Below are 27,722 nucleotides of genomic sequence, written 5' to 3'. Positions count from 1 at the left end.
TGATTTTCGTGCAGCCACTCCTTGAAATTTGAGCTGCTGTTCCTCGATTTCTGTGCTGCCTCTTTCTTCTAGAAAATCGCACCCTAGCTCAACTCCCCTCCTTTCTTTGCTACAATTTCTCCTTGAAGTTTTCTCTCCTCTTTTCATCATGCTCTCTCGAGTGTGAAGTGAAGAATGAGATTCCTTTTCCCTTTTTTGTCTCTTTGGAAAAGATTGAATTCCTAATCCTAGGATCCAATGGTTGAGATTTAATCTCCAAATCTCAAGATGTGTGGTTGAGATCAATTCTCCCAAATTACCCCACTCACACATTGGCCCTATCACTTAAAAATATCCTAGTACAATTTTCAAGCTGTGTACCTTCTCTATTTTTTCTCATAAAGTGATTTTTCAACTCACTTTAATATTAGAAAAATACACTTAGTAGTTTACACATAAAGTCGCTTTATAACTTACAAGTGAATTTAATAATAGAAAAAATACATGGTACAACACTTCTAAGTACCTTTTTCACCCATGACATTAATATAACTCATAAATGTCACCAAGACAAAAGTAATTAATATGCTCACTAGGTTAAAAGGGATAAAAGCCTAGTAACACCTCTCCTTGGTACTATTTTCAACATGGTGGAGGTGATCCCACCCTACCTAGTCACCCCCCTTGTTCTGGCACAAGTTATTCTCTTGGAGCGAATCAAATCGGTTCTGGCACAACACATCTGAGACATCACTGATTTGACGCTGTTTTCTATGTATTAAGTGGGCAACAAATTCTGTTTTAGGGTTGCAGCCCGCAACACAAAGCTGTAGACCCAGGCCATAGGCCGCAACACAGAGTCGTATACCCAGGTTGCAAGTCGTAGCATAGGGCTACAGACCCAAGCTCTAGGATGCAGACCCATGCCGCAAACCCATTTCGCAAATAGACTTTAGTGCTCTCCTGACACTGAATTTCAATGGCATCTTGAGTTCAAGGGTTCTTGAGGCGACAATTTCGGAGGGTTTTCTGAGACAATTGTGGTGGGATATTTGAGACAACAAGTTCACACTATTCATTCAATTTGGCCCCTAAGGTTACAGACTACTGCAGAGAATCAAATGAACTCCAACTGTAGCATACAAGCCATTCGCGAACTGTTCTAAAGGCGTTGTAAGTACATGATCACAGTTCTGAATAGTAGGAACCTTGAAAAAGGTAATCGAGCTTATTGTAACTATTTATCCAAGTCCATGTGTTAACACCATATAGGCTAGATCACTATTGAAGGAGACTAAGCCAAATTTGCAGATTAGTAAGAACTCAATAAACTTGGTTTAATTTTGAGCTGCTTTGTCAAATCATTGATAATTATAAATATTATTGTACTTGGTAAAGTATTGGGTTCCTTGATTGCTGGGCAATGAACTCTGTTTGTGGTGGATTTGAGGAGAACTGTATTGCTTATCTTATTTTGGTATGACTACCGTTACTGTTAAAGGAATATCCATTGTTGAACAAGTGAATGAATTTTGTTGAGGATCCTAACTTGAATTGGAAACCCTAGTAAGAGAAATTGCCCTAAGCCATTACAGTGGTATCAGAGTTGGAATCTTGCTAGCTTGTGAGTGTATGAGATTTGTATGCTTCTTGAAGATACAAGAAACATCATAGTCTTGAAAAAGAAAACTAACCACAACACAATCATGGGGGATAGAGAGGAGCGATGAGGATTGGATTCCAAGGATCTTTTACATGTATACTAAATCAAGCGCAGATAGAAATGACAAACCTGTTATTACAAGGACAACAATGGGGACAACAATTAATTTAGGGACAACAAGAGATAGCCTAAGTGTTAGCTCAAGGAGAACAACAGTTAACACAACTACGTGCCTAGCTCATAGGAAATTCAAACATTGTTGGTAATAAAGATAACAGATTAAATTTTGGTAACAGGGCTAGTGCTAAAGGAAGCAATAGCCATAATTCGGGGCCCATCAATACGTTTTCACAGCCTAAGGCCAAGGCAACCAATGGAAGCAACCAAAACTCTTACTTCCTAGGTTTTTGGACAGTTAGTGAACCACAACCCGAGGATCAGTAGAACAAGACGGACTCTTTAACGAGTACTTTCGGGAGTATGCAACACTAGAAGAAAATAGTAAATACACCAACAACCCTAACTTTCCGAGAATACAACAATATCAAATATCAGAATAGACACAGGGAACAACAAAATTTAGGTTTGATGCGCAAGGTAGGAAAGCTGCCCATTCCCTCTTTTGATGGGTCACTAAAATGCTCAACAAGGGCTTGGGTACAAAAATTGGACACCTATTTCCGACTTATTCCCATGTAGGAAACATATTGTTAATTTTAGGTATGTTCTATGCTAGAGCAATTTATTTAAATTTTCACAGTTAGAAATCACATCAGCATTAAGATAAACTGTAGATAGAACATAAATATAAATCGCAGAAGACAAGCCAAGACAAGAGGACAAAGGATGTGGCACTAGCCAGGGACAAACCCCAATGTGGGGAAACTCTTGATCAATTCTTCTCTTATGTTCTTCAAAGTTCAGCAGAGAAAGTGAGAGGGATAGTATATTTACAACAGAAGTCAACCCTTTGACTTATCTAGATCTAGCATAGATCATTTCGTATAATGATGAGATCAGTTGAAGACATTCTGCTTCAACTGATTCTCCAAGGTGACTCCTTCACCTATCATCATGTTGCATCTAGTTCTCTTGCTGTACCACTGCATACTGCACCATGCTGCACTAATCATGATTATCATCATGCTGCCCATGTCCATGATCTTATCCATCATCATGCTGCCCTTCATGTCCATGGTTTCATCCATCATCATGCTGCGCTTCATGATCTCATACATCACTGTGCTAGATGACAACGTATATGTCATCAAGATCATTGCATATGCTATGCTTTCTGTGACATAGACAGATTCGTATAGTTATGCCCAGGATGTATTACTATGACCCTTCTCCTCACACCATGTCTAGACAGAGGTAGTGATCATCAAGTAGTTGACCGAGACTTGATTGTCCTGATTGCAATTGCGGTTTGTCATGACTGTGGCACCCTTATATTGATTGCGACTCCTACTGCGGCTTTCACCCTTGACTGTGGCTCCCTTAACTGCGTGAACATATCTCCAAGTGTCCCTTATACCAGCGTATAAGTGTCTCTACAACTGCGTTATATATTACAGCGTGTATATATCATGCTGCGTTCTTGCTGCGTTGTATTGCCTGTATGTATCATGGCCTGTATATATCTTGCTGTGTTGATGAGCAGTCCATTTCAGCGTATATACATATCTCTTTTACAGCGGGTGGGGTTTCTTCATTTGCCTACGTATGTATGTCATGGCCTGCATTTAAATGTCTTCGTATATATCCTTATCATGAACTATGAACAGTGTAATATGTCCAGCGTATAAACACCGTATCACTTCCATTATGAACTGCGTATATGAACAACATATCACATCCGTGATCCAGCGTATCTGAACAGGGGATTAAGGCATCCATTGACTGCGTTTTAATATTACAGCGGCTACCTTCATATTACATACGCTGCCAGATTTGCATACATCGATTGCTGCATGCCATGCTGCGTGCCATGACTGCGTAGTTACCATGACTGCGTATTTACCATATGTAACTGCGGGTTGTATATGACTGTGATTGTTCCTTTTATGACAATGGATTAGGGTAATAGATAGGGCATCACGTTGACTGTAATTCATCACAACGTTTAGGGCTTCACATGCCTGGGATCTTCTCCCCTCATCTGCATCTAGACCGTTGCTCCTGTGTTTTAGATCTAGGACATCATTTGTACATAGGCCAGCGTATCCTCTATGTGTTTTTCCTTCTCCAAAAACCCAAGACGTGGAGAGGAGATCACACATGAAGAGGATGTGTCTGAAATGACTTCAAATCCTCTTCTATTTATACCAAAAATGTATAGGTTGAATAGACATGACGTTTGGGCTTCTTGAGTCTACACAAGTCGCTGGTCGGCTTGATAATAATTTCAGAATCAAAATAAATTCATATCTCCATAAATACTTATCGGAACCGGATGATCTTTAGATCAATCCCGCACCTCTCGATGAGAGGGATCCAATAAAAATATTAGCTGCCATAAATAAGCTGACCCACATGGAGTTTGGCCCTAGTTGCCAATTTTAACACATATGCTATTCAATTTGGTGTACCATAAACTAGTCACCTTGGGATACTCCAGAATAGCATCTTATATGGACTTCACCCAACGATTGATAGAGCATTTTGATCGAAGGGATCCTGGCATACATTTCAGAGAGCTGGCACAAATCAAACAGACAGGTACACCAAATGAGTACATCGCAGAATTCGAGCGGCCAACATTCATGGTAACTGGCCTCTTGGAGCAGAGATGAGTCATGCTCTTCGTAGAAGGTCTAGCTGTACCACTATGCAGATGGGTCAAAGCCTTCAATCTTACCACACCACAGGAAGCTATCACCAAAGACTCGAGATATGGGAGGTGCAACACCAAAAGTGAAGTCTCCACACATGCCACAAGTCCCTCCAAAAGACAAGGGCAAGAAGATATCTCTGGACAACGAAACTAAGAAGGATTTGTTGGATGAAGAGACTCAGAATGAGCTTAGAAGAAAGAATCTTTGTTTAACTTGCAAAGAGCCATGGGAACCCAGTTACTAATCTTTGGGAAAGGGAAAGATTCACTACATTGAAGTACTGCTTGATAGTGACAATGAGGGTGATACAACACAACCACCAAGCAAGGAGCTTAGCATTTGTGAGGAAGCACCACCCCTAAAAGTAGTGAGGAAGCCACTTCGAGAATTGAAGGAGGTACTATCGCTGCTCTCTCAGGAGTTCGTAAATATCACACATTCAAAATCAAGGGTGCTATACAAGGGCAATGAATCATATCATTAATAGATGATCAGTGTTGCGGGGGAGCGCCCCCCCCCCCCCTCGCTCCCGCTCCCGATCCGCGCTCCGGGCGGGAGCGGGTCGGGAGCGCGCTCCCGAAATCGTGATCAGTGTTGCGGGGGAGCGCCCCCCCCCCCCCTCGCTCCCGCTCCCGATCCGCGCTCCGGGCGGGAGCGGGTCGGGAGCGCGCTCCCTAAAAAAAATTTCGCTCCCTGCCTTTTCGGGAGCGTTTTGCCTTTTTTGCATTTTTTTTTTGTAGTAATGTTCGAAATGCAATTTTTTTTGAAAGAAACAAATAGTTTTTGAGTGGGGCAACTTAATGATCAAGTCTAGGCCCTAGTATTGATATGCTATTCATGGTAATGTTAAATTCTTAAAGTAAAAGTGACATTTTCTTTAATTTTCATTTTCATCCTTTTACTTAGATTTTTAACATTACCATGAAATGACTCAGGATGTTTGAGAGTGGTTTCGTCCTCATTGGATTTCATATGGAGAAAGTAGAATTTTAGATTTCATTCAAAATCCAGCAGACTTATCAGTTTTTCAGGATTTCAGGATTGGGGGATTGCAATGTTTCCATTGAATTTTGTCATGTATTAGGGTATGGAACTCATATTTAATCAAGAGTACCAATCCCTCTATGTACCTTGATGTTAGTGACATTGGTTGTCGAACTCCTCTATCATGACCCTTCTAAAAATGTACGCATCACTCAAACAAAATCTTGACTTGACATGCTATGCTTTTTCTATCTTATGTTAATGCTTAGAGGGTGATATTAATGACAAAGATCCCTATACAGATACAAAGGTAATGACAAAGATACCTCTGGATATTAATGCTTGGAGGGTGATATTAATGACAAAGATCCTGATTTTGCAACAAGACTAAAAAATTAGACATTTCTCGTGGTGGCAAGAGGCCCAAGCATAAGAAATAGATAATAGATTTACTTCTCTTCTCTAGTTTCTAGTAGCTTTTATAACTATTGACTCTTTCATATTTATTATGATATTTTTTTAAACAATATATGACAATTTAAGTTTGAAGTTGGCAATTATAACTCATTAGTAATGAATTATGAATATGATGCTTCATGAAAGTTGAAAGTTGTTTCATTTCGTTTCATTTTATAACATTTCATTTCATGTTAGATATTATTTGTTGTAATGGTTACACTTAGCTTACAAGTACAACTTTGGTGATCAATGATGATAAATGTTATATATTGAATTTTGAAAGCTTGAAACTTTAAGATTGATGAATCATGAGACTCAATATGTTGTATGTTACTATGTTACTAACTTGCGGACGTGGTTGATGAAGATTATAACTTCTAGATGATTGTTGTTATATGGTTCAATCTATGCTTTTTTATGTTTTTTTATATCTAATTCATCATTCTACATGTTTTTGTTGACATATATGTATCAAAAATTAAAAAATATAAAAAATATATATATTTTTAAAAAATCGCTCCGGGATTCGCTCCCAAATCGGGAGCTTCTGAAAATGGTCGCTCCCGCTTCCGCTCCCGCTCCCCGCTTCCGCTCCCGCTCCCAAGTAACATTGATAGATGATAGAGCAACATACAACTTTATTGATGCAACCATAGTGGTAAGGAGGGCATCCTTGCCCATGAATTTGAGGTCTTCGAAGTGAGGAAAATTGATGGATATCATATGACATGCACAATGATAGTTCCATGTTCCAGTGTCATATCAAGGAAGTATACACGTATTGATGATTTTTAGGTAATGGAATTGGCAGATACTAATGTGTTGTTGGGAGTACAATGTTTGTACTTGTTGGGAAGATTCTTAATGAACTACCAAGCGATGGAAATGGAATTTCGAGATCCAAACGATAGTAAGGTAGTGCTAAGAGGCATGACTAGTGGGGGTCCCCGAATTGTCATAACCCAACAAATGGAGGTCATACCCAAACAAGGCACAATCACTTGCATGGTAACTTGTAGAACTACAAGTAACAACTTACAATCTAATGAGGCCAGGAAGGAAGAGATTATGGAACATAACACATTTTTGAGAGATTGGAGAGCCCATCTCTTATTAGAGTACTCCAAGAATAAATTTGCTTGTGAAGTATTAGACAAACTCATTCATGATGACATGTACAAGGTGGGAAACACGATTATCTTCGATAAAGATTGTTAGTTTTTGTAGCTCAGACGGGTGTTTTAGTCTCTGTTAGCGTCTATGAGGCTAAGGAACACAGGAGGATAATTATCTCCAAGACCCAGAGAAAGTTTCTAAGGAAAATATCTTAATTAGATTAATTAGACAGTTTTTAATTATTTTCCTAAGTCCAACTTAAGAAAAGTGGTTAATTAAATAAGATTAATTGAGACAAAATCAATTTGCTCTAGTGACTTCTAAAAAAGTCATGAGAAGGGGTCAAGATGATCTTAGCCATTGATTGGAGTTAGATTGTGGTTGTTGATTTGTCAACGAGAGATTATAAGAGCAAATCGATGGAGCACTTGAAGAAAACATTCTAGAAACAAAATTGCAGTGGTAGCAAGGGCGCAGTGATAGCGTGTAGGACACTAGCATCAGGGTTTCAGTAGAGAAATCGAGGAGAGAATTTCTGGAGTCTTCACTGTATTCTAAGAAGTAAAGGAGGCTGAATTTTTCTGTAGGGAGAAGGCCGAAACAGGCAGGGCGAATATCCAAAGGCTTGATTCAGTTGCCAATTGTTGGACATCTTTCAAGAGGCAGAGCAAGTGGGTTTACTAGGTTGTTGGAGGTAAGATTATACATGAGATTAATTTTCTTGGAGGCAATGCGAGTTTTTGGGTGGCCAGTTCATACACTTCAGTCTGCCAGTGCGAATTTTTGGAGGTCCAAATAGCCTGGGGGAGGCTGTGTGGATTTGCAGAGGGAGACTTTTGTTTTCCCAGTTCGATTTTGCTAGTATGAGTGGCGAAAAATATTTGCCGAAGCTTTTCCAGTGAGAGGCAAGCAGTTATTGTAATTCTCTATTGTTGAAGATTTATTAATAATATAAACCCTCTTCTGCAGAACTAGTTTTCCCCACATTGGAGTTTTTCCAAGGACTATTTTCCAAAAATATCAGTGTCTAAATTTTATGCGAGCGCATTATTTTCTTCGTTTGTATTATTATTGGTGAAAATTGCAGTAGTGATATTATTCGTTATTTGCCGTAATTAATCTTTCAAGACAAATAATCTGCATAAGATAGAAGAATAATTTTCAGTAACTGCAATTAAGGAAATTTCACAAAGATGAGATATATTTTGCTCCCGAATCTACACTCAAGGAGGAGCTCATTAGAACTACACATGACAAACCAGTTGAGGTTGCTCATCCTCAGCTCAAGAACTATACAACAGTGTGCATAGAACAGACTGCTGGTAAAAATAGGGGCCACGAAGAAGAGCAGATTGTAGTAGCAGACCCCTCCAAAAAGCTTAAGGGAAGAAGCACAGGTCGCACTGGTTATAAGGGGCGCTTCAAGGGACATGGAAAAAGGTACGTAACAACAAAAATACCTCTTGGGATGACCAAAATTACAGGAAGAGAAGATCTGATCCATGGAAATAAGATGATTTTCAGCCCACTGCAAGGTCAGGAAGTCATTATGAAGGTTTCCAAATCATTCTGGTTGAAGGCAAATGGCTTCAAGGTTTCAAGAGAAATTGCTGCCACTGAATCTCTGCAGTTTGATGGGCTATTCTCGCACACAGGGCTGAAGATTTTCAATGGCCAGCCATGCCTAGAAGACAACACCCTAAAAATTGGAAATAAGTCACCTTCAAGGGAAAAGGAGCCAGCAGCAAAGCATGGACAACGTGTGGAAAATATTGCAAAGGTTTCACTACTTAAGGGAGGATCCACCACCAACAAACTGTTTCTAAAGACTTACAGCTGTATCTTTTGCCCATAATTTACTTATGATGAAACAAGTGAAAACAACAGCTATGGCGTGATGATGGTCCTGCTTGCATGTTAATTATTAGGTAAAGGAAGGAAGTTATAAAGGCCAAGGAAGAGTTTTTGGAAGCGCAAATTTTGATGCACCCAGATCTGTCATTGCATGGGGACAAGCAATGTCGGGAAGTGGGGACTGTAATGTCCCCAGTGGATTAATTGGCCAAGGGACGAAGTAGCCTATCAATCCCTGTAGGCTATAGTCTTTGATAAAGGGGAAAACCCCAAAATACCCAATGTTTGGGCAGTGGAGGGCAAGTTTTGGGGCAACTGGGGCAAAAAATCCCAAAGTTGGGGTTTGCTATGAACCCCACTCAATTAATTAAGGAGGCAAAACCCCCCGGAAATCTATAAATAGAAGAGAGTTAGAATCATTTGATCATCATTGGATTGGATCAGTTTGTCTCTGTTTTTTTTAGTCTGTTTTAAAACCAATTTTCTCTTCTTGACTAGTTTTGGTGGAGGTGATCCCACCCTACCTAGTCACCCTTCTTGTTCTGGCACAGGTTATTCTCCTGGAGCAAATTGAACCAGTTCTGGCACAGCACATCTGAGACATCATTGGTCTGAAGCTATTTTTATTTGTTAAGTGGGCAACACAATTTGTTTCAGAGGAGTAGATTCTGGGTTGCAGGCCGTAGCACAGACCAGCAGACCCAGGCTGTAGGCTGCAGCACAGAGCCACAGACCCAGGCTGCAGCCCAGATCACAGGCAGACTTCGGGGCTCTCCTGAGGTCGAATTTCGGCAGCATCTTGAGTTCAGGGGTTCCTGAGACAATAGTTGAGGGTTTTTCTGAGACAATTGTGGTGGGCTTTCTGAGACAGCAAGTTCATTCATTCGATTTTGCCCCTAAGATTATGAACTACTACAGAGAATAAAATGAACTCCAACTGTAGCATACAAGCCACTCACGAACTGTTCTAAAGGGGTTTGAGGACAAGACCATGTTTCTGAATCGCAGGAACCTTGGAAAAGGCATCTGAGCTTATTGTAACTGTTTATCCATCCAGGTCTATGGGTTAACACCGGATAGTCCAGATCACTGTTGAAGGAGACTAGGCTAAATTTGCTGATTAGTAAGAACTCAGTAAACTTAATTTAATATTTGATCTGCTCTGTCAAATCATTGATAGTTGTAAACATTATTGTACTTGGTAAAGTATTCCTGGGCAGTCAACTCTGTTGGTGGTGGATTTGAGGAGAACTGTATTGCTCATTTTATTTTGGTATGACTACTGTTACTGTTAAAGAAATATTTATTACTTGAAGAAATATCCATTGTTGAACAAGTCAATGAATTTTGTCGAGGACCCTAACTTGAATTGGAAGCCCTAGGATGGGAAATTACCCTAGGCCATTATATTGCTTGCTTGATAATTCCATGATCCGTGGTTGTGTTGAAGGAAATGTAACTAGGTTCGGTCTTCATAAATGTACTTTTGATATTTGTACTTATTCAAGAAAAGAAATATTATTTTTATAATATATGTCAATGAGTTTCTTGCTCATTGAAATAGGTCTAGCACATGTTAAGTGCTATAGGTGAGTCAAGGAGTCAAAAGAAAATGATTGAAGACCTTAAGGGCATGTTACTCCATGTATATGTTTGTATAAGAGTCAAAGAATAACCCTCCAAGCAAAGTCAAGCCTCCTCCAAAGCAAAGACACCTCCAAAGAAGCAATCTGAGCTATATATGTCAAGTCGGCCAGCAGTCTTCTAGTCGGCCTAAAAGGAGGGACAGTCCTCTATATATAGAGGCTGTCCACTCCATTATAATGTCAAGCAATCCTCTCTGAAATCAGCGAAGTAAAGGGACTAGAAAAGGGTGAAAAAGAGTGAAGGAAAAGGGTCTCCAAGTGCAGTGAGGAAGATGGGTTCACAACTGAGTTTAAGAGGTCTGTTCTAGGGCAGCTGCAGTCACATGAGCGAGGAAACAGATGGCTGTCACTGTGGTTATGATAGCAGCAACTCACAGTCATCTATCTCTCTTTGTTTGGGGTTAAATCTAGGCCTACAAGGCCTCCTACTCAAGTGTAGAAGAAGGGTACTCAAGCGAAGGATAGAAGGGTATACAACAACAAGTAAACCTCACACACGTCACTTCAGTCTACACATACATCTCAAGAAGGATCTCATTTGAAGGAAGGTGTCTACATTAGTGAAGGATATCTCTAAGTATAGAAGATAAACATCTCATCTAGAGCAAGTGCTACAAGGTTTACCAACGGTTGAAAGAAGAATGAAGTGCCGGAAGGAGGAGGACAAAGTGCCGGAAGAAGGAAGTGCTGGGGATCAAAGTGCAGAAAGGAGAAAGGACTTCACTTGTGCTTGGAGGACATTCTAGGCAGGGGTCTAGGGTTTGGCATTGATCAATAAGAAGTACACACACATGCATTAATAATAATAAGAAGAAGATTGATTAAGCTATCAAGAAAAATTAAAAGGACTCCACAAATTGTCATCAAGTCAAGAAGAATCACACTACACCTAATTGCCCTTGATTCTTCAACAGGTTGATGGGCTTGGTTCTTGGGTGATGCATTTGTTTCTTGCTTGAGATAGCATATAGGTAATGGTGACATGCTCCTTGGATGAATTTAACTATGGTTGACTTTACTTCTCACTGTAGCATACCATGTTATAATTGTGTCAGTTGTCTTATTCATGATGCTTATGACTTGCATCACATGAGTTATCTTATCATCATTAATATTTGTATGATGAGATAGGGTTCTTGATGGAGTTGAGGACAGTCAGATTTGATGTTCCATAAATTGAATACCAACACCATATCAGGAGTTACCTTTGTTAACTAAGTCAACCTGCTTGGAAAAGTATTATTGTGGTCACCTTTAATTTGGGTCTTAAAAAATCCAATTCTGGTTATGGAAATTATTTGAATCCATGTCTAGTTGTGTATCACATTCTAAGACTTACGAAGGCAGCACCTTGTGTTGTTTTTTTGAGACCAAATCTGAATGAATACTGCAGCCTGTTGTCTTTGATGTACCAAAGCCATTTCATGAAGGTCGATTATGGAGTTTTCTGGCCCATTTTCATCTCCAGTTTAATTCTGCAATGTAGTTTTCATTTCAAACTTGCAGTGGATGATTCCAGAGGTTGACTCTTATGGAATAATTCCAGTATAAAGAACAAAGGGGGATCTGTCTGTAATGATTGAGAAAGAATGCATTTTTGGGTGAGTTGATCAACTGGCTTTCCACATCTACATATCCTTCACTGCTTGTAATATACATAATAAAAGCTGTACATGTGGATAATTCAATGCAAGTTCAGCATGGCATTGCAAGAATGCTAACATTGGTAGGTCAGCATATCTTCTTCCACCCATTGTTCAAACTTCAAAGCACTCAGTTGAAGATGCAATACAACACTTTGTGCCACCAGCAACAAAGAATCCTTTCACTGGCCATATTACTTGTGCTAAAAACCTTGATCTACAAATGCTGATGGTTGTTCTGAAGGGGCATGAATGGAAAGAGATACAATCAAGTGCTGGTTTGGAGATGTGGAATTAATAATCAAGGATTCAAGACCTATCCCAGGTTTATAAAGAAGCCAGAAATCAAGACATTTGCATCTATGCCAGAAAGAATTACAGGTTAAGTTATTTGGGCATCATGATATTGCTGGGTTGTGTCACTTGTAAAGAAGCACTTAGCAATTTATTTTAAATGTCAAATCTTCCGGCGCATTAATTGTAAGGGCATCTTCTATAGCCTGTTAGCAAGCATTCTGGAAATTATTTGGGTACTCTTATCCATTCTTCACTACTAGGATTTGATTGTTGGCAAAGTCCATGTTCTAAAATGGGAGCGTTCCTTTAGTGCTTGTTTCCTGGCACATACTTTGAGGTATAATTTCCACTTTTTTGAGGCCTAGGCTGACCTATGTGGGAGAAATATTGTTTAAAGAGGGTGAGCTGACATTTTTCCTATCTCTCTCTCTCTCTCTCTCTCTCTCTCTCTCTATATATATATATATATATATATATGCAATTTTGAGCCAACCTTTCTCCATATCCTTACCAGGGCTAACCTAATTTCAAATCAGGAGTAAACAAATGTAAATAAGCACCACGGGGTGCCTAATTTGAGGTATTGATGCAGATCATATCACAGGGCCTAATGTCAGGGTTGAAGAATAACAATATTATTACAAGGGTATAACAGACAGGAGGTACATTCTTGGTAAGACACCTGTAGCAGATTTAAAAAATAAAAGAAAGAAAAGGCCTCAGTCCTTGTAGCTTCTTTCCAGCAGAATTCATGCAAAAGATTTCTGGATGAGACTTTGTTTATTCAAGCATGTGAAGATGCAATGTTTAAGCCTATTTTCTCAGAAGTGGGAGGGTCCTATGGGCATCTTCATTTCTTTATTATTGAGCTGCACACCCTATGGTAATGAATACTGAATCCATTTAGTCCAGGTCTTTTGCACTGTTTGGGGTTCTAAATGGCGTCTATTATCTCTTTGTCAGATATTTCATGGTTGGCTTGCTATTGTCTTCCAACAAGACTAAGGGTAATGTCATAGAGCATGCCATTGTAAGTAGTATAAGAGGGTAGAGAGCTTTCAGTGAATAGAGTTTGGAAATGGTCATGAGTTACCTTGAGAAGGTCTTAAAACTAGGGTGATTTGCAGTTGTTATCAAGAGTGGTTTCTTGGGCATGGTTTTTGATGTGTGAGGCTTGTGGTTGCTCGTGGAAAAATTTGGTATTTCTATCTATGACATTTAGCAAGAGACTTTGAGATTTTAATCTCCAAAATTTGCCTCATTTTGATGGGCATTGTGCATTCCTTCTACAAGATCCTTTTCCTTGGCTTGTAGCTCATTTATTATTTGTAGAGACCTCATTGTCTCTTGAAGATTTGCCTAATTGAGCTTGGTATTCCTCTCTCTTCTTGGAAGGAGGAGAGGACTTCCTTAGTTCGATGCTTGAGATGGAGTTTAATTTCTTTGATTTCCTATTCTCAAGGAATAGAAGGTAATTGTTGAAGCAAGATATTTGAAGCTTGTTGAATGATTTCCCAAGACTATTGGTGTTGTAACCATAGGGCATTGAGCTTGAGCAAAATTAGGCCATAATCCTCATTTGCTTCACACTTAGAGAGATTGGTTTGTGGTTGGAGGATGAGGATGAAATAATGAAGGACTAAGTTGTCCAATAGGTGTGAGCTCTATATGAGGAAACTATCTAATCTCTCTATAATCTTTTGTGGCTCATGTCTTTAGTTATTGCATGTGTACTTCCCTCTCTTTGGTTTGGGTTCAAGGAGGACTCGGTTTCATGGTTTAGTTTGCTATTGTCTTCCAAAAAGACCAAGGGGGGATGTCATAGAGCATGACATCCCAAACAGTGGTTGTGGAGAGCCTTCTATGAGTAGAGCTTGGAAGTGTTCATGAGCTAGCTTGAGAAGGTTTAAAAATTGAGATGATTTGCCTTCGTTATTAAGAGTGGTTTCTCGGACATGGTTTTTGATTTGTGAGGCTTGGGCTTACTTGTGGAAAAATTTGGTATTTCTATCCCCAAAATCTAGCAAGGGATTTCAAGATTTCAATCTCTAGTGTTTCCTCCACTTTGATGGGCATTGTGCATTCTTTTTGTGAGATCCTTTTCCTTGGCTAGCAACTTGCTTGTTATTTGTAGAGATTCCTGGTCTTTTGAAGATTTTCCTAATTGAGCTTGGTATTCCTTTCTCCTTGGATGGAGGGGAGGACTTCTTGGCCCAGTGCTAGAGATGGAGTTTAATTTATTTGATTTTGTTTACCCAAACAATGGAAGGTGATCATTGAAGCGAGATATTTGAAGCTTGTTGAATAAGTTTCCTAAGACATTGTTGGTGTTGTAACCCAAGAATTGAACTTGAATGCAATTGGGCCATAACCCTCATTTGCTTGTATGCTTAGAGAAATTGGTTTGTGGCTTGAGGATGAAACAATGAATGACTAGGCTATCCAATAGGTATGAGCTTTGGATGAGGAAATGGTCTAATCTCTTTGCGATGTGCCTTGGCTTAAGTTTTCAACTACTCCTTGTGTATTTTCCTCTCTTTGGTTTGGGGCAAGGTTGCAGGAACTGTCCCCTCCTGGTCAGGAGGCCGATTTGCATCTCGGATGGATCTACAGGTGATCTTAGGGTAGAATTGCGGTTCTTTGACTTTCAGAATTGTGACAGTTCTAAAATATGGTTCTGTAGGCCTAAACTGTGGTTTTGGCATGGTTTCACTGGTTTGAACTTTGAACCATGGTTTTGCCACAATTTCAAAAACCACCCACACGATTTTGTGGGGCTTTGTTTTTTCTTAAGGAATTTTTTCACTGTTATGTGAGGAACCATGCTTCCTAAACACTCCCAAGGTGTTTCCTTGATGCTCCCTAATGGTAATGCTAAATTCTTAAAGCATGAAAATGAAAGATAAATGAGAACTTTTACTTAATTTTTTAACATTACCATGAAATGACTCAGGATAATTGGGAGTGGTTCCAACCTCATAGGACTTCATATGGAGAAAATAGAATTTCATATCCCATTCAAAATTCAACAGAGTTAACAATTTTTAGGATCAATGGGATTGTGGCATTTCATTAGATTATCATGTTTGAGGGTATGTGATTGGCGTTTAATTAAGAGAACCAAGCCCTATATGTACCCTAGTGTTGGTGGTGTTGATTGTTTAACTCCTTTGTCATGACCTTAGCAAAAATGTACCCTTCACTTGAGTCAATCATTGATCAAGCATGTTAAGCTTTTTCTACCATTTTATAAGGCTTGGATTGGGTTGTTTGATCAAAATTGGGCAATGTTGACTAATATACCTATTACCCACCATTTTGTGGGTGATATTCCTAGGAGAATATTTTTTCTCCAAGATGGTCCTCAGCCGACAGCCAACAACCCCTTGTAGCCACCAGCTCATTGTGCCATTTCTCTGCCACTTGAGCCAACCATGTGTTCCCTCACCCATCTGCCATGATCGTATGTTTGAAAGTGGGCCTCCCAAACCTAAAGGTATGCCTCATCATTTGGTAAATGAGTATTGTAGTTTGCTTATCATGGACACTTCTTGGCATGGATTAATGGGGGAATTCGATGGAAAGAGTGGGCTAGGTTTGCGCTCTTGTCCCCTAGGCCCTTTTGTATGTTAACCTTGGATTCTTGTCTCGTGGGATCTCTTTACTGACCATTTGGCTTTAGGGATGGTATTCCATGGGAAACACTGATTTTGGTTGTGTGGTCCCAGCTCCCTCATTCGCATGTTTTACCCCCTTTCCACTTATTATTACCCCATTCATCATTTCTCCCACTTGGGTCCACATTCCTCCACTTGGTCCACATAGGGCTAGCTCTCCCCTTCCCCTTGCCACACCTTGGGTCAGGCCTGGAATGATGCCCGGAGGTTGAGGCATAGATGGGCGCCAACAATTAGCAGTACTTCACCGCAACATTTAGTTATGATTAGAGTGGTGCAATGACAACATGGCAGTTTCCTTTTGGGATTAGCATGGAATCCTGGCATTACAGGGCTTGACAACTCAACCACCGTTATGGGTGAATTGGTCTTTACGGGGGAAGACCACTTGAATCTTCCATTGGACTTTAGTTTGGCAGAGAGCGTTTCATTTCTCAGCGATTTGTTGATGATATCAAAGGAGGAGATAGGGGTTAATTCATATGGACGAGGTCCCTTCTCAGTAGGAATTGGATTGTACTTTCAAGAGTTCACTCGTGAGGTGCATGGGATTGGTTTTCCAGTAGAGCAACTTCTTGAGGAGTTGGTCGAAATTTCACATTTTCGAGACACTGTACTTATTGGCAATATGCAGAGGGCCTCTGGTGTCTATTCCTTGTTGGGGAGTGAGTGGGGCGAGAGATGCTTCATGACGATTAGGATGGTTTGGGACCCTGGTATTCACTTGGATCAACTTGTGGAGCGGAAACATGTGATAACATTGCTTGAGGGCAAGCATTTTGGGGAGGGGAGACTATAATGTCCCCAAATTTTGGATTACCTGGTGAGGTGGTTATGAGGGTTTTCTAGGGCTTGTGTTAGCCTGGTCATAGGAGTGAGATTACTCCATTGGTGGGTTTAGAGGCTTTTAGAGGAGTTTTATGGGTCTGACTGGGATCACTTACCATATTTCATCATCGGGATCAATTCCACACGGGTTGCTCTTGTTTCCATTGCATTTTGACGATTTTGTAAAACGACATTATTAACAAACATATTTTAATTAATTACGTTTAAGGTGTTGTTTCAGGCTGATTACTTGGAGAAACACCTTAGTGTAATAGCTCGTTGGAATCGGGGCGAAAAGATCTACAAGGCAGGATGATAAAAAGGGGCTTTGGGTGGCCAATGTGACCACAAAGGCGAATTAAGCATTTTTCAACATTAAAAGTGACTTTAATTAGTTTATAAAAGTCACTTTATTAAATAAAGAAAGGAAAAGTGCTTTTAAATATTTAATTGGAGGGAAAAGGTAAGTGAGTTATAAAAAGGGAAATGAGGGGGTCTCTCCTCATTCATTCGTGCATTTGTGAGTTTGGAGAAAGAGCTCTTGGAGAGAGTTTGAAGGAGAAACTTAGGGTTTTGGAACCCTAGCCGCCATAACAAACTTCGGTGTTGAAACTAGACACCCTAGTTTGGATTTGAGAGTGAAATCACTCAGATTTCACTGCTGAGCTTCAATGGAGAACAAGATTTGCAAGAAAAATTGAGATACCTAGGCTTACCAGATTATTTATGAACTTGTTGGGTAATTTCTATCTTATTTTGCCAGGATGAAGAAGACCCATCAGATGCATTGAACTCCTAGCCATGGGAAAGTCGATTTGCTGAAGAAGTGAGTAGTAGAGAGGCTGGGACGCATTCATAAGGTGGCTGATTCCAAGGACCAAAACTGTTAATCTCTGACAGGCAGATTTGAGTAGGAAAGTCGACCCAACTCTTTGCAGAAGAATCTGGCCAAGTTCCTATAGTTTTCTGAGTCGAATCCTTTGTTAAGAAGATGGCTTATCTTTATACTTCTCCAGGGACGAGTTCTGGCTTAAGTAGCTCGAGTTTCATTGTTTAAGGTAGGACGAAGCTCTCCATTCGTGACTGACTAAGTCTGCAACCCTGAGGCCTGGACGAGTTCATTTAGTAAATGGAATGATTTAGTATGGTTATATGAGTGGAATCCTTGCTGTGTCATTGGCTGAGAGTTTGTATGGGAGATGGACGTGTTCTGCACTCAGAAACTGAGCCATTAGAATACGTACAACAGCAGATTGGTTACAGGACTGAAGGTGGCATTGAAGGGAGATAATCCAGTTCCACAAGAAGGTCGAATCCCTAGTTCCTGGCACGTTCTGGCTACTGTTCAGAGAGAGGCAAATTCTGATATATGTATATACGTTGTTGAGGTCTGAGGCACTTCCTCCAATCTTCTATTGTACCTAGGTTCCTCTAAACCATTTAATTTCCAGTATACTTGCGCAGTGAAATATAATGGGTCTGTTCTAGTTGTTATTTATTATGATGAAAAACATATTTCTGTTCTATATAATTTCCTGGGATATTAAATATATCAGTTGAATGCTTGGGAGGCCTTGTTTGAGTTATATACTGCTCTATCTGTATATTTTTCTGAACTTACATAAACATGTGAAAGAAGTGCACAAATAAAGGCTCACATCAAATAGATACAATACCTCCAATCTTCCATTAAGCTTGCCAAAATGATATACTGCAAATTTTTCTTATAACAGATCTGATTTACTTCACTTCAACTTTATTAAAAACCTATAAAATATTTATCTCAAATATTCCTGAAATTGCTGATAAAATAGACACTGGTATATTAACTCTAAAAATAAAATGTAGCGAAAAATAAAATTGAGAGATCAATCACACTACAACAACCAATTTATACCCAACACAATGTTCCTTCATTTTATTAAACTTTGGAAAATTCAGGTCAGTTCGACAGAGAATACATAGAAAAAAAATTGCTTGGTACTTGGAAACTCGGCCCAATTGGGGAAATCAGCCCCTTGAAATCAACCCTCTTGAAGAAACTTGGCCTTGGAGAATTTGATTTGTCTCATCGTCAAATTGGCCCCCTTCCTTCTCACGTCATTTGCCCCTGTGCACTTGAAAAATTGGCCTCTAGATATTTTGGCTGTCTCCACAATTCGACCCTCCTCTTCAACGACTCGAACTCCATGAATTTCTCTTGAAATTCCCTGCTGCACTTCTCCTCAGTTTAGTCAAGCTTCTCGCTCATAGGAAATCACTTTCTCCTCAATTGTGTGTCGTCACCTCTCCCTTAGGCTTATTTTATAATTTCATTAAACCAAAATCCCTAACCCTAATCTCCTAAGTGATCAATGGCTAGGATTAAATCTTAAGCCTCACTTGAGATCAAAGGTTGAGATTATATCTAAGTCACTTAAATAGTTCTATTATTTATCCTTAGGGCTTTGGCCTAAAAGTCCACACTAACTAATTAGATTGATTATTGTACTTTTCCGAAGTTAAACTTAGGAAGGAAATCATAATATCACTTACTTCACCAAGCAAGCACCTAAAAAGGCAATTAAATATCTTCTACATGTTAAGACACCAAGCCAATGTAGAAAGCCTTTCGTGGCTACAAGATCAATACTTCTTAGCAAGAAAGGGATTCTCCATCACTCCCATCTTGCCCTTGTAAAACACAAACTTCCCTTTCAGTAGAGGCTTGGTGAGAATATCAGCTAATTGCAATCTCACAACACCTACTTGGACCCTGTCGGTGATGTGGTATCTGATCTCTATGTGCTTGAACCTATCATGAAACACCAAATTCTTAGAGATCTTAATGCAACTTTGATTGTTACAATGAATCTCAAGACCAAATAATCCTACGAGCGTTGTAACACCTCCTTGGACCTTGTCTTTGATGAAGTGGTATTTGATCTCTATGTGCTTGGATCTATCATGAAACACTGGATTCTCAGAGAGCTTAATGCAACTTTGATTGTGACAGTGAATCACAGTGGGCCCCATCTCAAGACCAAATAATCCTATGAGCATCTTGCAAAGCCATATGGCCTCACAACTTGCTAGATTCACCGTCATGTACATGGCCTCTGCTGAGTTGAGTGCCATTGTGTGCTACTTCTTGCTATACCATGAGATCATAGCTGATCCCAAGTTGAAACAACTTGAATTACTCTTCCTGCCCAATGCATTCGCTTTCTAGTCTGACTTTGTGTAACCTTGCAACTCAACTCCACCAACTTTGACATACTTTTGTCTATTCTCCATTATACAAAAAAGATACTTGAGCACATGCTTTGCTACCTCCCAATGAACCCTGTTTAGCCCCATCATGAACTGGATAAGTGTGTTTACAACAAAAAAAATATCCAAACTAGTGTTGACTAGATACATCAAGGACTTGATCAACTGTCTGTACAAAGTGGGATCCACCAACTTACTCTCAGAAGCACTTAGCTTCCTCAAGTTGGTGATCATAGGTGTAGATATCAGCCTGCAATCCTCCATCTTGAATTTCTTTAGAATTTTGATTGCATACTGCCCTACTAGTTAAAACCACACCTCTAATCTCAAGAAGTAATGCACCAAACCAATATCCTTCATCTTGAACTTCGAAGCAAAGCCCTCCTTGCATATCCCAATGAGCCTTTCAAACCCTGTCAAGAAGAGATCAACATAGAGGACCAGGACAAGCGACTCACCATCAACAAGTACATAGTACAAGTTTGAGTCTGCCTCACTTTTGGCGAGTCCAATCCAAGTAGGTACCCATCCATTCTGGATTACCATGCTCGAGGTCACTGCTTACACGACCTTCTTCAATTGGCATACATGGGACTCCCTTCCACGCACTTCAAAGCCGTGAGGCTGCGCAATGTACTACTCTTCCTCAATAACACCATTGAGGAGGTCGAACTTCACATCCATCTAATGTATCCTCCATTTCATCTGTGAAGTAATAGAAATGACTGCCTTGATAGATGCATATTTGGTGACAGGAGCAAATGTCTCCTCATTGTTTACTCCCTCCTTTGGGAGAACCCTCTCACCATGAACTTCCTTTGTATTTCTCGACATTGCCATATGTTACATGCTTGATCTTGAAGATCCATCGAGAAGTGACCACTGATTTCCCCTTAAGCCTTGGCACTATCTCCCACACATTGTTCCTCATGATGGAACTATACTCTTCCATCATGGCATCTCTCCAAATCTGCTAGTTCCCGACCTCCTCAAAGGTAGAATTTTTGGACTCATTGATGCTACTTGTCAAGGCCATATAATTATAAAATCTGTTTGGTGGTCTACTCTCCCTGAAAGTGTATCTAGGAGTCTCCGCATGTTCCTCAACATCTCCCAATCTCTGCTCAACCCATCTCGGCCTCTTCCTGACATAGCTCGAAGGAACATCTCGCTACTCCTCTTGATTTGAATGTTGTGCCCTTACTGTTGGTCCTTGCTCAACCTTCAGAACCTCTCGCTCCTGATCCTTTGCCACTGCTAGATTTGTCCCATGTGACCTCCTAAAGGTTCTATGCTTTTCATATCTAACACCTTCCCAACCACTATCTTCCTTTGTCTTGGAATGTAGATCCTGTAGGCCTTTGAAGTTTCATTGTATCCAACAAAAATTCCCCTCTCTATTAGGGCTCTATTTTAGTCATCTTCTCTGAAGGAATGTGGACATACACTGGACTACCAAATATACAAAGGTGACTCACTTAGCCTCCTGAGGAGTCATGTCTCCATTGCCTTGTGAAGGCTCTAGTTTTGCAAGTATATAATTGTATTACATGCCTTCACCCACAAGAACATATGCAGATCCTGATCATGGCCATGGTTTCTTCGACTATACTCTTGTTCTTCCTTTCTGCCACTCCATTATGTTGTGGATTGTAGGGCACTAAAAGTGCTTTCTTGATTCCTGCTTCCTTGTAGAAATCCTTAAATTGATTGGAAGCATACTTGCCCCCATTGTCTAATATCAAGACCTTGATCTTCTTCTGATCTTGTTCTCTACAAGAGCTTTGAACTCTTGAAACCAATTGACGACATTATCCTTACACACAACATCATGCTCTATATTGAACTTTGGAAAACCAGTGACCATCTCTCGTAACAGTGGTAGAGTCCTGTAGTGTGGATGTCCCATTCTCTTGTGCCAAATCTCACTTTAGTTGTCATTGCTATGTACTAGGGCTTTCACTAGTCGGCTTCTCAACGGATACAGGTTATTCTCCTTGTCACCTATAACTCATCTTACGCTAGGATCAACCCCTTTCGACCTGACTTTTACCTCACCTCTCGTGAAATTGATGTCAAGTTCTTTGTCCTCCATGGCCGAAATGAGAGTAAATTCTTCTCCAAGCTAGGTACGTACAATACCTCTTTCACCTCCATAGGACTCGTTGAGTCTAGCTGGAATTGTATGTTGCCAATGCCCACTGCATACCTGGTGTTGTCTCCAAGCTTCACATGTATATATCTTGCTCCTTGGCCATACTGGTGAAGATATCACTAGATCCCGCCATGTGATGAGATGCTTCACTGTTCACAAACCACACCCCTCTTGTAATGGTGCCAAAAAGATAGGATACTAGAGCAAATTCCTTGTTGAAATTTGCAACCAACTCATCCATCTCTTCAAATGCAACTTTTGTTATTTTCCCGTTGCCTTTCCTCTTGTTGGACATTGTTTGGCATAATAATCGAAACTTATGACATTGTTCATGTCTTTCTTTGTTTGTGAAGATGCTCCTCCACCTTGGTTTTACTTGGCTTTACCCTTTCTCTTCTTCGCTTACCCAACAAGAGCAAAGTTCTTTTCATCTCCACCTTTGCGTTGTCTACCAGTCATGGATTCCTCCCAAATCTCCTTTTGTGTGAAATCGTCCCACAATCTAGCCCAATCAGGAAGCTTATTTTTGGCTAGTATACTTGTCACAAATATGGCCCACTGCTTGGTACACCCTTTCAGTGCTGCTTTCACAAGATCCATCTCATCCACCTCTTCTACAACAATTGAAAGTTCATCATGGACTTGCTAAATCCTTGTGAGGTATGAGGCCACAATTTTGGATCTTTTCATCTTGATGCTATTTGGCTTCTCCCTTAGTACCTTGTTTTTGTTTCGGTTTTCACTCTAGTACCTTTGTCAAGGCTGTCCACATTTAATATGTTGAATCCTTTGTCTTGTGAGGGATTATGTGATCCTTCACACCATCCAAAATGGTTCCCTTGGCTCTTATACGTTGTATCTTATGTTCAACTTCTTGGGTAGCATCGTGAGGAACTCAAATTTCTTGGCTTGCAATTTTCCACAAACCATTCGCCATTAAAACATGGGTGGTTCACTCCTTCCATGGATTGAAGTTTACAGTTCCCTCCAACCTGTCTTCATACCTTAGACTTGTTGATGCCATATTGCCATATCTTCATACCTTAGACTTGTTGATGCCATATTGCCATATCTTCATACCTTAGACTAGTTGATGTCGTATTACCAGATCGACTTTAGCTACAAAACCCTCACTGCAAAACTAATAATTTTGGTAACCCTCACTGCAAAACTAATAATTTTGGTGTTGTAAAATAATTCATTCTTGTAAAACCCTTGTGATATCTGATCTGCCACACAAAGTTTCTATTGCTCTAATACCATGTTAATTTTTCTTACACTAGATTTGATTTAATTTACTTCAACAATTTATTAAAAACCCAAAAAATATTTATCTCAAATATTTATGCAATTTCTGATAAAATAAACACACTAGGATATTAACTCTAAAAATAAAATGCAATGGAGATATCAATCACACTACAACAACAAATTTATACCCAACACAATCTTCCTTCATATTATTAAACTTTGGAAAATTATGGATTAGACCCATAGAGAAAACATTGAAAAATACAATTGCTGGGAAACTAGAAACTCGGCCTCATTGGGAAAAATTGACCTCAAAGAAATCGACCCTTGGAAATCAATTTTCTTGAAGAAACTTGGCCTGGGAAAATTTGACCTATTCCATCGACAAATCAATCCCATTCTCACCTTGTACGTCCCTTGTGCACTTGAAAAATCGGCCTTTCTCGATATTTCGACCTCCTCCACAATTCAACCCTCTTCTTCAACAACTCGACTTCCCTAAATTTCTCCTGAAATTCTTTGCTGCACTTCTCTTTAGTATAGTCAAGCTTCTCACTCTAGAGAAACTTTCTCCACAACTTTGTGTTTTCACGTCTCTCTTAGGCTTAGTTTATAATTTCATTAAACCAAAATCCTTAACCCTAATCTCCTATGTGATCAATGACTAGGATTAAATCCTAACCCTTGTTGAGAAAAATGGTACCAAGGGAGTGTTTCCTAGGCATTTATTCTTTTGACCTAGGAAGACACACTAATAACCTTTTTGTCATGGACATTTTGAGTTTTATTAATGTCATGGGGTAAAGTCACTTTATGAGGTGGTACATGTGTTAGGTACTTTATAATAAAGTCACTTTGTGTTTTGAATGTGAGTTAAGGATAAACAGTTCTAAGTGCTTTTTATTATTAAAGTCATTTTATATTTTAATGTTGACTTTATGAGAGAAAAAATGCACAAGGTACAAATTTGAAAACATATTAAAGTGAGTTAAGGATAAACAGTTCTAAGTGCTTTTTATTATTAAAGTCATTTTATATTTTAATGTTGACTTTATGAGAGAAAAAATGCACAAGGTACAAAACATATTAAAGTGACTAGGAGTTCTTTATGTGAGGGGGACAACATGAGAGAGGGGGTCAAGTGGGGGACTTGATCTCATCCATTGATCTCATGGGCTAAGATTTAATCTCAACCCTTGATCAATAGGGTTAGGTTTTCCCTCTCTATTGAGATAACAAAAAGGGAAAAAGAAAGGAGAGGTTTATTATTCTTCAAGAGTAGCATTGGAGAAGGGTGTAGGAGTTCAAAAGGAGGAAAAAGCTTTGTGAGAAAAATCTACAGTAGAGAACATGGAAACAAATCCACAACAGTTTGAATCTCTCTTGGAGGCCGAGCTTAAGTCAGAGGGAGAGCATGAAATTGAAGGAGGCAGTCACAACAATGGTTTGTGCACATGTCAAGGGTATCTTCTAACCCAGGTGGAGTTGAATCTCTGTCAGGGCCAGCATACAGGCAGCTTGATTTTTCATCAGTCTACATGCATTCTGAGATTTTTGTGCACTGTCAGTGGGATTTTTGGGCTGTTGTAGAGCGTGTATCAGCTCACAGTTTAGGGAGAAAACACTTGTTATTTATCTGTATTTTCTGTTATTTAAAACCCAAGTTTCCAGGCATATTAGTGACTGTCCAGTGGTCCGAATCTCTTGTGCCTAAGGAGTAAACAATGGTCCGAATCTCCTATGTTTAAGGAGCAAACTGAGGTCTGAATCTCCTGTGTTTAAGGAGCAGCAGAGGTCGAGAATTTTGGTTGAAGAGAGCAGAACGTGGATCAGAAATATTAGTTCTGAATTTGACTGAAAGAGGGCTTCAGAGGTTAAGGGAAGAGATAAGTACAAAACTCTTGTTGTATTAATGACTGTAAGAAATTTCTAAAGAAGCAAATAAATCCTCCTTTCACTGGTTTTCACCTTGTGGGTTTTTTTTAGGGTCATTTGAGCAAAAATAACTGTGTAAATTGTGCAAAATTTTCTGAGTGTGTGCTTGCATTTATTTACTTTCATATTACCTGAAAAGTTAATGTAGGGGCAGCTCAAAATGCTTCAAATAAATTTGCTATAAATGTTTTGTATCAGCTAACATTTATTGGGGCTTTGGGTATTAAATTTAAACAAAAACCTAGCAAAAATTTCTACATGGTATCAGAGCTTGGAAAGCTCTAGATCTGAGAAAGGAAGCTTCAGTTCTTGAGGAGAACATCAACTGATATATCAGACCAACAACCACCTTTTGCTAGAATGGTGAGAAGGCAAGCCTAAAACATCTTTAGAAACCCAAAGGATTGTTGGTTGAGAGGGATGCAGACTCACTGTGTGACAGATCTGTGATAGTCTGACTATTTGGTGTTGGTTGTGAGGGTCATGGCGACTGGTATATGAGTGGAGGACAGATTGGTAGGGGTAGAAAACTTTGGCCCCTGGAAAGAGAGAATGATGCTTTTGTTTGAAGAGTTAGAGCTATGGGACATTGTGGAGAATGCTGTGCAACCTCCTACAGATCCTGCTCAGTTGACTGAGTTCAACGAGGAGAATGTAAAACGAAGAGAATCATTCTCGATGGCAGATGCCATTAAATACCACCTGTTCCCTCATGTGACCAGGGAGAAGTTTGCCTACGAGATGTGGGAGCCCCTTGTCACACTACACTAGAGTTCCAATGAGAACAAAAGGATGGTGTTGAGGCAGAAGTCGAGAAACACCAAGATGACCAAGACTGACTACGTGACCTCATACCTCACTAAGATCTCACAAGTGAAGGATGAGTTGGCTGTTGTGGGAGAGGCTATCCTTGAGGACCAATTGGTCAGGATCGCACTAGATGGTTTCACCCAACAGTGGGATGGATTCATATATGGCATTATGGCTAGAGAGCATTTTCCAAACTGGAGGAAGATGTGGGATGATTTCATCTAGGAGGAGACCAAGAGGAGTGCCAATATTGACAGCCAGAATGGTGGGGTAGATGAGGAGCATAATGTTTCCCTTGCGACTAAGGGCAAGAAGAAGAAGCAGGGGTCCACCAGTGGGGCCAAACAATAGGAGGAGGAAGAGAAGTCTGAGAAGGACATGAGCAAAGTGAGATGCATTGCTTGTGGCAAGATGGGTCGCTATGCATCCAAGTGTCCTGGGAAGAAGGGGAAGAAGAAGGATGTGGTAACATCAGTTGAGGTGGAGGAGTTCACCTCAAGGTTTGATTCAGAGTTTGCACTGGTGGTGAGCTTAGCCACCAATGCTATATCCACAAGTGTCTGGCTTATAGATAGTGGAATATCTTGCCATATGACTAGAGTGAGGGAGCACTGTATGAGTCTTACGGAGGGCGTAGACTTGGAGGTGGTGCTTGGAGATGACATTAGGGTCAGAGCGGTAGGAGTGGGGACTGTATCCTTTCAGAGGGATGCCACCTTTGAGAGCGACGAAGTTCCTTATGTATTGGGGCTGAGGAGGAACTTGATATCGGTTTCCGCTATTGAGGATATGGGATATGTTGTGGTGTTCTGGGATGGATAGGTGTTGTTGTATCTTGTGGAGTCTAGCATGGCATCTGCTAGGGTGATAGTTGTCCGTGATGGGAGACTTTATTGGTTCATGTTTCAACTTGCCAAGATCGTGAGGAGGTCATAAGAGGGTGATTGTGTAGAGAAGCGGGCTCCTGGTCTGGAGAGTGCACTACAGGTTTCATGGTCCATTGGTACAAGTTCATAGAAATTAGGAGGGATATCGACTCTTGGGATGGCAAGATCTCAGAGTGCAAGATCTCATAGTACTAGATCACTATAGGCCATAGGGGCATCTTCATCAGGGCCACAGGTGTCAGGGGATGGAGATGAGGCTCCTGCATTTGTGTAGGAGACTTCTTTAGGGAAAGAGCACACAAATATCTCCTTGAAGAACCCTACCTTGAGATTACCTTGAAGAAACCCTAGATCTATATTCCAGTTGCACCCATGGCCTCTACTATGAAATCAGAGAACAAGTTAGAAGGGGCCACTAACTTTAGGGATTGGAAGACAAGAATTGACCT

General features: G+C 40.1%; 1 protein-coding gene across 4 annotated transcripts in view; it reads left to right on the top strand.

The window, feature by feature from the left end:
• Positions 1 to 27,722, top strand: part of LOC149228566 (autophagy-related protein 8C-like) — a 53,341-nt gene that overhangs the window by 7,943 nt on the left and 17,676 nt on the right. The window lies entirely within an intron of this gene.

Source organism: Pinus tabuliformis, chromosome J (genome assembly GCF_031772625.1).
Source record: "Pinus tabuliformis cultivar Carrire ecotype Pingquan chromosome J, CPIR1, whole genome shotgun sequence".
NCBI classification, from domain to species: Eukaryota; Viridiplantae; Streptophyta; class Pinopsida; order Pinales; family Pinaceae; genus Pinus; species Pinus tabuliformis.
Note: the sequence above shows the minus strand (reverse complement) of the source record. Positions and strands in the feature narration are given on the sequence as shown.